Source organism: Macaca mulatta, chromosome 19 (genome assembly GCF_049350105.2).
Source record: "Macaca mulatta isolate MMU2019108-1 chromosome 19, T2T-MMU8v2.0, whole genome shotgun sequence".
NCBI lineage: Eukaryota > Metazoa > Chordata > Mammalia > Primates > Cercopithecidae > Macaca > Macaca mulatta.
The window spans coordinates 5,863,593-5,876,504 of record NC_133424.1 but is presented as its reverse complement, the minus strand read 5'-3'; the positions used below and the strand labels follow the sequence as shown (position 1 = coordinate 5,876,504).

The window sequence follows — 12,912 nt, the reverse complement described above, 5'->3', positions numbered from 1 at the left end:
ACAGGGTGAAACTCCGTCTCTACTACAAATACAAAAATTAGCCGGGTGTGATGTGCACCTGTAGTCCCAGCTACTCAGGACACTAAGGCTTGAGAATCACTTAAACCTGGGAGGTAGAGGTTGCAGTGAGCTGAGATCTACTCGGGACCCTAAGGCTTGAGAATCACTTGAACCTGGGAGGTAGAGGTTGCAGTGAGCTGAGATCTACTGGGGACGCTAAGGCTTGAGAATCACTTGAACCTGGGAGGTAGAGGTTGCAGTGAGCTGAGATCACGCCATTGCACTCCAGCCTGGGTGACAGAGCAAGACTACGTCTAGGAAAAAATAAAAAGGACTTTCACAATCTGACTTGCAGCTCCCACTGGACTTGGCACACCTGGGGCTCGGTGGGTGCCCAGGCCTGCGAGCCCTCGTCTCTGAGCTCCACCGGTGCTGGCTCTCAACTCAGGCTGCCCTCTGCTTCCTTCTGCTTAGCTAATGCCAACTCTCACTTCAGAAGCAACTCTAAGGTCCCCTCGGTGGGCCCAACCTCCAGGGCAGAGAAGCTCGCTCCCTGGGGCCCTGGTTTTGTTGTATCTTTTCTTTCTTTTTTTTTTTTTTAAATATGGAGTCTTGCTCTGTCATCCAGGCTGGAGAGCAGTGGCGCGATCTTGGCTCACTGCAACCTCTGCCTCCTGGGTTCAAGCAATTCTCCTGCCTCAGCCTTCCAAGTAACTGGGACTACAGGTGTGCGCCATCACGCCTGGCCAATTTTTTGTATTTTTAGTGGAGACGGGGTTTCACCATGCTGGCCAGGCTAGTCTCAAACTCCTAACCTTGTGATCCACCTGCCTCGGCCTCCCGAAGCTGTACACTTTTTACAACTCACCAGGACTTTTAAACAACACCAAGTGGTGCGGTGGCTCACACCTGTAATGCCAGCACTTTGGGAGGACGATGAGGAAGGATCACTTGAGGCCAGGAGTCTCAACAGCCCGACCAACATAGTGAGACTCTGTCTCTACAAAAACTTTAAAACTGAGCCAGGTGTGGTAGCAGGTGTGGCCGCAGCTCCTCAGGAGGATCACCTGAGCCCAGGATTCAAGGCTGCTGCCTGGGCGACGGAGCGAGGCCCTGTCTCAAAAAAATAAACAATGCGAGTTTCACAAACGCCCTACAGCACGCAATGAGCTCTGACATTTGCTGTGTTATTTTAATCTGCTTTTTAAAATCACTGGGCACGGCTCATTCACCCGACTTCCGTATCTTCCCACAGGCCCTGCCCTGGGTAGGAAGGGAACAGCAGGCCCTAGAGCACCGGGCCGCAGGCTGTGCCTCTTCCCCGCGCCAGATGAGCGGCCAAGTGCCCTGCAAAGGGCTTCACGACCTCTCCCACCTGCCCAGGCCGACCCCTGACACTGTCACCAGCTGAAGAGGACCTGCACACTCAGGAATCCCTCCACGCAGCTGTGGGCAGCAGAATAATGGTCCCAAAGACGTCCCTGTCCTCACCCCCAGACCCCTGGGACTATTTCCCCTTCCATGGCACCAGGGGCTTTGCGGATGGGACTGACTTAGGCATCTTGAGATGGGATGATCCGGGGGCCGAATGTCCTCACAGCCTCCTCGTGGGAAGAGGCCAGAGGGTGAGAGTCAGGGCCTGGAAGAGGCTGCCCTGTGGCTGTGAAGCGGGAGGAAGGGCCCCAAGCCGAGGGATGTGGACGCCTCTAGACACTGGGAAAGGAAAGGAATGGACTCTCTCCGGGAGCCTCAAGAAGGAACAGCCCTGCCCACACCATGGTTTTAGCCCAGGGAGGCCCATGTCAGACTTTCCTCCTCCAGGCATGGGAGAGAATGACCAGGTGCTGCTTTCAGCCACTGTGTCTGCGGCCACTTGTCACAGCAGCAAAGGACACCTCCCTGACTTCAGGGGAGGCAAGCGCCTGTCCACTCCTAGGGGCCACCCAGGCCTCTCCCCTGTGACTGCTGCTCCTGGCTACCACCAGGTCCCCACGGGATCCTGGGTCTCCCCTCCACACGTAACTGTCTCTCTGCACAGCTCTGTCCCCCGCTGCGCAATGTGCCACCCCCACTCTCAGCACTTGGTCAAGAAGGCAGGGAGTCCACCAGACCCGGAGGCTCTCAGCTGGACAGACCTCAGCCCGGTGCTGCCAAGACCACAGGTCCTGCCCTCCCTCTCCGGGGCCCGAAAAGTGCCCACTCCAAGCTGGGAGGCTGGAGCTCTGGGGCTGAGGCCGGGCCCCAGTTCTCAAGGCACAGCCCGAGCCTAGGCTTGTGTCCACCCTGGCCCCCATCCGCAATGGATGACACGCCAGGCTAGCCCACCTCCACTGCCCCCCAAGGAGGGAGGACAAGGGGTTGGGGCCCAGGCAGCTCCCCATTCCTGACGCATGGGCTATGCAGTGACTTCCTTCCATCAGTGCACGAATGGAAAGTCAGGGGACAGCGTCCCGGGGGGAGGATGATGAACCCCTGCAGCCAGGCCGTCAGGGCAGCAGCAACAGCCACACGCCTCTAACCCAGTCCTGCTGATGGCCCGTGTCCTAACACTTGCCAGAATGTGACGAGAAGAGCCCTTACCTTTGAGGTCCTCCCAACAGCCTCCACCCCATGCGAGCCTGAGCAAAACGCCAGACACGCCCCAATCGAGGGGCGCCCTACCATCTGCCTGGCCAACTCCCCTCAACACTGTCCAGGCACAAAACTAAGGGAACGTGTGGGGAGCGGTCCCAGCCCAGAGGAGCCTGAGGAGACAGCCACAGGCCACGAGGGATCCTGGGACGGCTACAGGCCACGAGGGATCCCAGTTGGGAGGTCAGGGTTGCGGGGGGCTGGGACAGAAAAAAAAGTCCATTAGGGAAAAGCAGAGGCAATCCGAATGAAGTGTGAAGTGTCACTAACAAAGTGTTTATCAAGAGACAAATGCACCACGATAGGCAGGATGTTACCATGAGGAAAACGGGCGGGGAGTGGCAGGGAGAGACGGGAACTCTCACTCCCACTTGCCCAAATTCTCTGTAAATCTCAAACTGCTCCAAAAACTAAGTTCTATTAATTGCCGGGAGGGGAAGACCCAGGTGGTTGAGGTTTGACCGCGTCCTGCCATGGGCCCAGCCTGTCGACCTTGCTGCGGCTTCTGGGCAGACCTGGGCACTAGGAATAGAATTGGCAAGGGGAGCCCACCGCAGCATGACAGAAGCCTGCAGTGACAGCCCCAGGCATCGGACACCAATGCCCCCAAAAGGCATGAGCTGCTGATAACGTAACAGCCGCTGCCCCACACGTGCTGATTCTGAAGGCACAGGTGCTGAGGGAGCCCCTCTGCCAAGACCCACAGGTGGGGCGAAAGGAGAGACCACAGGCGGGGGGAATCAGGGAGGAGACAGCGGCACCACAGCACAGAGGCCTGGGGACCACAGAACTTGGCCCCCCAAGAACCCCCCAAAAGGAGGTGCTCTTGGCCATGAGGCTGCCAGTCACCAGAGCCTCCAGGGCTGACCCTCAGGTGGGTTCAGAAGGCTGGGCCTGCACCAGACCACACTGCCCACCTCTTATCCTGGGGCTGGGCACGGGTCCAAAAACAGGAATCTCTGAACCGGAAGGAAGGGATCCATCCTCTCACCTGCCCGCCTGGCGAGGTTACCTGACCCAGGATGGCCCAGTGCCCGGCTCTGCCAGCCTCTCCCACAGCCACAAGTCCCAAGTGGCCTTCAAAAGGGACATGTCATTTCCTGCCTCCCACCCAAGTCTTTAGCCCCACAGCAAGGTCCTCCTTTCTCCAGGGGCTCTGCGTACCCCTTACAGGTTGGGGGTGGCCACCCAAAGCCTCAGACAGGCCCACGACATGAACGCTCTAGCACCCTATGAGTATGAACTCAGCAGCTTTGGAAAAGATACTGTGAGAGACATACAGATGCGCATATACACATGGGTTAGCATTCCTACTTCCAAGCCCTGTTGGCAGAGAAAACCTGAAGCAATGATGCCCCAACAGCATCAAGCACGGTCAGCACCCAGGCCACGGTCTGTAAATCTCATTCTCCACTATGAGGAACCAGGGCGCCATGCAGGACAGGTGGTCAATTCCAGGGCTGGGGCAGAACATACAAGATGAGCTCAGATCGCCCTGCAGGACCAGAGAGGGAGGGAAGGCTTGACAGGATGGGAGCGGGCAGAAAGGACACGCGAAGGGCTCCCGATGGCCAAAATGAGGACCACCTACCTGAGCACTAAGATGAATGACAGCATCATGTTACAACCCACAGGATAAAACAAACACACAGATGGCTTTCCGGAGAGAACATTTAAAGTGCAATCAAGGGCGCAGTGGCTCATGTCTGTAATCCCAGCACTTCGGGAGGCCGAGGCAGGTGGGTCACTTGCGGTCAGGAGTTTGAAACCAGCCTGCACAACATGGTGAAACGTTGTCTCTACTAAAAATACAAAAATTAGCCAGGTGTGGTGGCGGGCGCCTGTAATCCCAACTACTCGGGAGGCTGAGGCAGGAAAATTGCTTGAACCCAGGAGGCGGAGCTTGCAGTGAGCCAAGATTGTGCCACTGCATTCCAGCCGGGGCAAAAGAGTGAGACTCTGTCTCAAAAATATACAAATAAATAAAACGCAATTGATAAATGGGGGAAGAGGGACAGCTCTCCTCCACAGAAGAATTCTCCTTCGTAAGTCTCAAAGGAATACAAGTAACATAAAATCACCATTCCAACACCCCGGGAATAATCCCTGCAGGAAAGAGCCACGCGGAGGTGCAAAAACTGGCGGGCAGAAGTTGAAGGCACAGGACATGTTCACAGGCTCAAAGTCCCAAAGGGAAAAGGAGTAACTCTGCAGTGGAGGAACTGGGCCGATGCCTCAGCCAGGCGGCCACAGTCGACATCACCGGCTGAGCGGCATCAGCCACATCGGCCACACGCACCTCCTGCTGCGCTGCACAGGGAAGCAGCAACCTCAGCCCCTGCAGTCTGCTTCCAAAATGGCCAGAGCCCCAGGCTAACCACGAGAAAACGCCTGAAAGCCAAGGGAAGAAGCTCCTTCTACAAAACATCTGCCTGGTGCTCTCTGGAAGTGCCAAGGTCGTGAAAGTCAAGGCAAGATGGAGGCTTGGCATGCCCGGAAGAGCCTCTGAGATTAAATGGTGAGTGGGGTCCTGGATGATGTCCTGGACCAGGAAAGGGATGTTGGTGGGACAACTAGTGGGAATCTAATAGAATCTATAGTTGAGGCCAGGTGCAGTGGCTCACATCGGTAATCCCAGCACTCTGGGAGGCCAAGGCAGGCAGAGCAACTGAGGTCAGAGTTCGAGACCAGCCTGGCCAACATGGTGAAACCCCGTGTCTGCTAAAAATACAAAAGTTAGCTGGGCGTGGTGGCGGGCACCTGCAATCTCAGCTACTCGGGTGGCTGAGGCAGGAGAATCGCTTGAACCTGGCAGGCAGTGGTTGCAGTGAGCCAAGATTGCACCACTGCACTCCAGCCTGGGTGACAGAGCAAGGCTCTGACTCAAAAAAAAAAAAAAAATCTCCAGTTGAGTGAATTGCATGGTACTATGGAATTGGCTAATTTCTGAGCATTCTGTGGTTATGTAAGATGCTCACATTAGGGGCTGAGTGAAAGGTACACAGGAACGCTCTGTGCTATCTTTGCAACAGTTCAGTGAGTCTAAAATTATTTCAAAATAAAAAGTTAAAAAACCTAAACCAAACAACCACCTGGACCTCTGTCCTCTGAAGCTCACAGCATAGCAGGCTGTCACTGGAAGAGGAGAGTCAGGCCATAAAAGAGCCAAGATGATCAGAAAACCGAGGGGCACCACCACATCCCACCCACTTTCAGGCCCCACTGAAGACCAAACCTGCTGAATTCAAGCTGCACATCTTTCTTGAGTGAAAGAACTGAAAAGCTGACATTTGTCATCAACCTCTGCATCCTAGGGAAACAGCCTCTTATTTACAAGTATGTCACCAAAACCTTCATATCCTTACTGATACCCAAATCCAACTGAGGAAGGTGGCATGGCTCAATAAAGGAAGCAGGGAATAGGCTGGGCACAGTGGCTCACACCTGGAATCCCACACTCTGGGAGGCCAAGGTGAGCAGATCACTTGATGTCAGGAGTTTGAGACCAGCCTCACCAACATGGCAAAACCTCATCTCTACTAAAAGTACAAAAATTAGCAGAGTGTGGTGGCACCCACCTGTAGTCCCAGCTACTTGGGAGGCTGAGGCAGGAGAATTGCTTGAATCTGGGAGGCAGAGGCTGCAGTGAGCTGAGATCACGCCACTGCCCTCCAGCCTGGGCAACACAGTGAAACTCTGTCTTTAAAAAAAAAAAAAAAAAAAGGAGGCAGGGGCCAGGCATGGTGGCTCACACCTGTAATCCTAGCACTTTGGAAGGCCCAGGTGGGCAGATCACGAGGTCAGGAGTTCGATACCAGCCTGGCCAATATGGTGAAACCCCATCTCTACTAAAAATATTTTTTAAAAAAATTAGCCAGGTGTGGTGGTACGTGCCTGTAGTCCCAGTTACTTGGGAGGCTGAATCAGGAGAATCGCTTGAACCCAGAAGGCAGAGGTTGTAGGGAGCCGAGATCACGCCACTGCACTCCAGTCTGCGCAACAGAGTGAGACTCTGTCTCAAAAAAAAAAAAAAGAAAGAAAGAAAAAGAAGGAAAAAGGAGGCAGGGAACAGCCAGGGTTTTCCGGATCCCAACTAAGAAGGCTGTAGTCTCATCAGCTAATCTGGGTCCCTATATGTTAATGTAAAAACCACATTATTTTTCCTTAATGTCTGCACTCAAGACTAGACATAAAATAATTCACAGTGATGAACCTACAGTAGTCAAGACAGCATGGTACTGGTATAAGGACAGACATTAGATAAATGGGAGAAAGCTGAGAGTCCAGAAATAAACCCATATACTTAAAGTCAGGTGATTTTCAAAAACAGTGCAAAGACCACTCAATGCATAAAGAACAGTTTTTTCAACAAATATTGCTGGGACAGCTGGATATTCACACACAAAAAAATGAAGGTGGACCCCTACCTCACACCATATATTTATACTGACTCCAAATAGGTCATAGATCTAAATGTAAGTGCCCAAACTACAAAACTCTTTTTAAAACTTTTTGTACCAACAGTGTCTTGCTATGTTGCTCACACTCGTCTCAAACTCCTGGCCTCAAACAATCCTCCCAACCCAGCCTTCCAAAGCACTGGGTGTATAGATGTGAGCTGGTATACCCCGCCCAGAACTATCCAACTCTTAGGAAAACCATGGGAATAAACCTTCGTGGCTTTGGATCAGGCTATAACACCAAAAGTGCATGTGGAAAAAGAAAAATTGTTTGCAAAGGCCTCAAGAAAGTGAAAAGACTTGGCTGGGCATGGCAGCTCATGTCTATAATCCCAGCACTTTGGGGAGGCCGAGGTGGGAGGATCACATGAGCACAGGAGTTCAAGACCAGACTAGGTAACACAGCAAGATGCCATCTCTAGAAAAAATAAAGAAGAAAAAAATTAGCCAGGCATTGTGATGCACACCTGTAGTCCCAGCTACTCAGGAGGCTGAGGGAAGATCGCTTGAGCCTGGGAGTTGGAGACTGTAGTGAGCTATGTTTGTGCCACTGTACTCCAGCCTAGGAGATGGAACAATACTCTGTCTCGAAAAAAAAAAAAACAAAAAAAACAGAAAAATGAAAAGACAATGTACAAAACAGGAGAAAATATTTGCAAGTCATTATCTAATAAGGAACTTGCATCCGGAATATGTCAACAACTCTTGCAACTTAACAAAAGACAAACAACCTAACAGAAAACATGGGCAAAGGATGGAACAAACATTTCTCCAAAGAAGATACAAAAGGAGTCAACAGTCACGGGAAGAGATGCTTGACATCACAGCAATGAAGCAAGGGAGAAGAGAGATCAAAACCATGCCAAGAATGACAGAGGAGCCAGTGGGCTTGCGGAACCTTCTGGAACCCTCTCCAATATGGCAGAGCCTGGCTAAGAGCTGCCATTCATATTCCAGTCCTGAGAGAACTCTGCTTTTCCCAACTCTCAACTGGGAGATGGACATTGGCAGGGGGCTGCTCACGAGGGGTGGTGTGGGTAGGGCCCTCCTCCAAGGCCCTTCTAGAAGGTTCCACTTCCCTGTTCTGCCCAGGTCCCTGCCCAGGTCTGCGCCTGGTCCCCACCACCCCCGCCCCGCCTCGTGAGCCCCATGCTTCTGCCAGGAGGTGGCTGGGGCCCGTTCTGGTGTCCCCTCGCTGGTGCTCCTGGTTGAGTCACTTCCCAGCAGCCCCATGGGAAAGGCACTGCTGTCACTCCCACTTCACAGAGTAGAACATGGAAGCTGAGACGGAGTCCTGCTCTGTCGCCCAGGCTGGAGTGCAGTGGCACAATCTCAGCTCACTGCAACCTCCGCCTGCCGGGTTCACGCTATTCTCCTGCCTCAGCCTCCCGAGTAGCTGGGACTACAGGCGACCGCCACCTCGCCCGGCTACTTTTTTGTATTCTTCAGTAGAGACGAGGTTTCACTGTGTTAGCCAGGATGGTCTCGATCTCCTGACCTCGTGATCCACCCGCCTCAGCCTCCCAAAGTGCTGGGATTACAGGTGTGAGCCACCGCGCCCGGCCTCTCTTAACTTCTTAACTCGCCATATCTTTTTTCTTTTTTTTTGAGATGGAGTTTCGCTCTGTTGCCCAGGCTGGAGTGCAATGGCACAATCTTGGGTCACTGCAGCCTCCAATTCCCAGGTTCAAGCAATTCTCCTGCCTCAGCCTCCCAAGTAGCTGGGATTACAGGTGTGTGCCACCATGCCCAGCTAATTCTTGTATTTTTAGTACAAATGGGGTTTCATCATGTTTGCCAGGCTGGTCTTGAACTCCTGACCTCAGGTGGTCCACCTGCCTCGGCCTCCCAGAGTGCTGGGATTACAGGCATAAGCCACTGTGCCCGGCCTAACTCACCATATCTTAACCAATGCATTTCCAGTCCCCGGGGAGCTAAAACCCCAGCCGGGGCAGATGATGTGGCAGCACGAGTCAGAAAGACGCGGTGGACAGGCCTGGACTGCCGGGAAGGACAGCGAGAAGGGGTGGGAGGAGCAGCAGAACGGCCGCGGGCTCCGGGGAGACAGCAGGATCAAGTCCAGGGGATGAGGGTTCCTCTCTGAGGATGGAGTGCACACTACCCAGAGGTGGGGTGGGGTTCCAGTAGTGGCGGGACAGACGGGGACAGGGAAAGGCTGCGGGGAGCCAGGCATGAAGAGGGCAGGCCTGCAGCAGGGATGGAAGGAAGGGAGGTGGGACCAGCACCATCCTGGCTCCCTGCCCCCACCGCCAGCCCCCCATTCTTCTTCTCTGTCCTTCACTAAGAGAACATCAAAAACTGTCCCCTACCACAAGCCCTCTCCCAGGACCCCCACAGCCCCCAGATCGGGTGATGGAGGCCCCGGAGTGCAGCGCGAGACCACTGGGATGAGAAGCCACCTCTTGTGACCCAGCATCACCACTCGCCTCCACCAGAGGAGGACGCGGTGACTGCAGGGGCCACCCCTGCCCCTGTACCACTTCGACCCCCAGGGCCAGCACCAAGGGGGGCTCTCTACCCCACATCCCTCCCAGCTGTGTGGCGAGGCAGCTGCTGGAGAATGGTGGGGACCTTCCCCCCGTGGCCCTGCAACCTCTAAGATCACTCTTGGAGGGAGGTCCCAGGTGGGGATATGGTACACAGCACAGGCACCCAAGGCCTTGTCCCAAGACCACTGAATGCAGAAAGAAAAGGTGTTTCAACAAACAGTGCTGGGACAACTGGATATCCACATGCATACAAAGGAAGGTGAGCCCCACCACCCACCATGAGGTCCAGAGGAGGGCGAGGCCCCACATCTCTGGTCCTCAGTTTCCTCGTGTGTAAAGGGGGCTCTCCATGTTAATGCTCTCCTCATGGGGTCTTCGGGAAGCTCAATGAGGTACCCTAAGTGGTAGCTGTCACCATCCTGTCACTTAGGAGGCTCGCTCAGCCACAGACCAGCAAGTCCAGTGACACAGCAGGTCACAGAGGCCATGGAGGAACAGGTGCCCACACTGATCTATGCCCCAGCGGCCTGGCAGCACCACTGGGAAGGACAGTTTGGTAACATCTCTTCTTTCAAAAGCACCTGACCCCTCTTGCCAGCTGCCCCGGGCATCTGTGTTCTCCATGCTTGTCCCACCTGGCCACCAACACCTCTCTACAGGCCGCTCCTGCAGCCTCAGATGTCATGGGGCGACAGAAGTCCACCACCAACTCCACACACAGCCACAGGGCGGGCTGCACAGACACGTCTCCAAGCTTTGTGCTGGATCCCTGGGTCCGGACAGGACCCCCAGCAGCTATCTGCCAGGTGACGGCCGCAGGACAGGCCAGCACACACGGAGCGCGCAGAAAAGGAAGACGCTGCACGGGTACCTCTAGTAGGGTTACCAGTTCCAGGGGGTGGGAGACTAAAACCTGGGGGAAGTGGCGGAATGTGCAGGGGGTGACCAGCTTGTCTCACTTTGCCCGGGACGCTCCTGGTTCCGGCACCAAAGCCCTGCGTCTGTCCCCCATTTGCATGTCTCTGGGGTCAGACTGAGGGCTGTAATCTGAGGGCTGCCTGGACAGAAGGGAGTGTCTTCCAGAGGGGAGCAGGGGTGGCCTCTGCTCAACACCCAGGGGCACTGCCCACCTGTGGCCACTAAAATATAACCACCTTCCTGACCCTCTGCGGGTGACTTCTCACGCTCATCGCGCAGGGTGACGTGAGAAGGGGACTCCCAGGGAGCAGAGAGCCGTGGCAGATCTCACAGCCAAGCATCCTCAACTACATGAAACTGGGGATGTGAAATGCACATGGCAGCACATGTGCACACCGGGTCACAGGGACCGGCTGTTTCCAGACACTGCCGAGCGCCCCTGGGCAACATGCCCGGCTGAGGCACTGCTCTAGGAAGCTGCTGGGCTGGGGTGGGCCTGGACCCGTGGGCCTGTGACAATCCATCTCCGGATCGTGGGTAGAGGTGAATGAGAACAGGGGGCAGCAAGGGCTGAGAAGGGCCAAGGAGCTGGCGGGATGGGCGATGAGAACAGGCCCACTGTGGGCCATGAACTCCAGGTCGGGTAAGGAGGGAGCAAGGGCCTGTGGCAGGGCAAGGGTGGGACTGCGGGAGCCGGGCACGTGAATGGTGGAAAGTGCCAGGGGCTGGCGTGTGGAAATGGCGAGACCGTTGCACTGAAGGGGTTTCCATGAGTCTCTTTCCCCCAGAAGAAAAGGACTTAGGAGAATCCTTAACCTCATCCCCAAGTCTCTGCCAGCACACCCGCCCTCTAGGACACAGGCCATCCACCACCCCCAGCCATCCCCAGTGCCAGCATTACTGCCACGTATTAACTTCAAAGAAGCATTTGTGTACCAAAGAACACAGAAAAATGCACAAACCCTAAAAAGTAATACCAAACAGGACGCAGAGGGGAGCCAGATGTGCCCAGGCAGGAGACAGAGTATTCTCACATGGCTGAGCATCTGACCGTGGCCAACAACCCAGGGGCAGACCTGCTGTGGAGAGATGAGGAAGCCCAAACACAGACTCAGGCATATACGGAGCCTGTGTGGGGAACAGAGGGGGTTTCCCAAGGCAGTGGGGTAAGCAGGGACCTTTTATTCAGACGGAGTCTCGCTCTTGTCACCCAGGCTGGAGTGCAGTGGCACGATCTCAGCTCACTGCAACCTCCGCCTCCCGGGTTCAAGCAATTCTCCTAACTCAGCCTCCCAAGTAGCTGGGATTACAGGCACCCACCACCACACCCAGCTAATTTTTGTATTTTAGTAAAGATGGGGTTTCACCATATTGTCGAGGCTGATCTCAAACTCCTGACTTCTAGGGATCCGCCCACCTCAGCCTCCCAAAGTGCTGGGATTACAGGTGTGAGCTACTGCGCCTGGCCAAGCAGGGTTTGTTTTTTTTTTTTTTTTTTTGGAGACAGAATCTTGCTCTTGTTGCCCAGGCTGGAGTGCAAGGGTACAATCTCTGCTCACCACAACCTCCACCTCCCGGATTCAAGAGACCCTCCTGCCTCAGCCTCCTGAGAAGCTGGGATTACAGGCATGCACCACGACACCCAGCTAATTTTGTATTTTTACTAGAGACAGGGTTTCTCCATGTTGGTCAGGCTGGTCTCGAACTCCCGACCTCAGGTGATCCGCCCACCTCAGCCCAAAGTGATGAGACTACAGGGGTGAGCCACCACGCCCGGCCCAAGCAGGGATTTTTTAATCAGTGGAGCTGGGACAACGGAGTAGCCATTTAGAAAACAATAAAGTGAGGTCCCCACCTCACACCATCTGCGAGAATGAACAGCGGTGGAATCAGAACGTGAGTGTAAAGGAGGAATCATACGAGAGCCAGAAAAAAACGAGCCAAACTCCTCTCCAGCCCCAGAGACGGAAAGGGCTTTCCAACCACAGCTCTAATCGAGAGGCAAAGAAAACAGACTCAGAAATGTGACTTTTGAGACAAGGTCTCGCTCTGTCATTCAGGCTGGCGTACAGTGGTGTGATCATAGCTCACAGCAGCCTTGAACTCCTGGGCTAAAGCAGTCCTCCCACCTCAGCTTCCTGAGTAGGTGGGACCACAGGCGTACACCACCGTGTCTGGCTAACTTTTTTTCTTTTTTGTAGAGATAGGGGTCTCACCATGTTGCCCAGGCTGGCCTCAAACTCCTGGACTCAAGTGATCCTCCCACAGTCCTGGGACTACAGGTGTGAGCCACCGTGCCTGGCTTTTTTTTAATTAGCCAGGTGTGGTGGCTCACACCTGTAATTCCAGCTGCTTGGGAGGTCAAGGCAGGAAGACTGCTTGAGCCCAGTAGT

General features: G+C 54.5%; 1 protein-coding gene across 39 annotated transcripts in view; it reads right to left on the bottom strand.

Annotated features, from left to right (window-relative positions):
• KDM4B (lysine demethylase 4B) overlaps nt 1–12,912 on the bottom strand; it is a 183,979-nt gene that overhangs the window by 135,623 nt on the left and 35,444 nt on the right.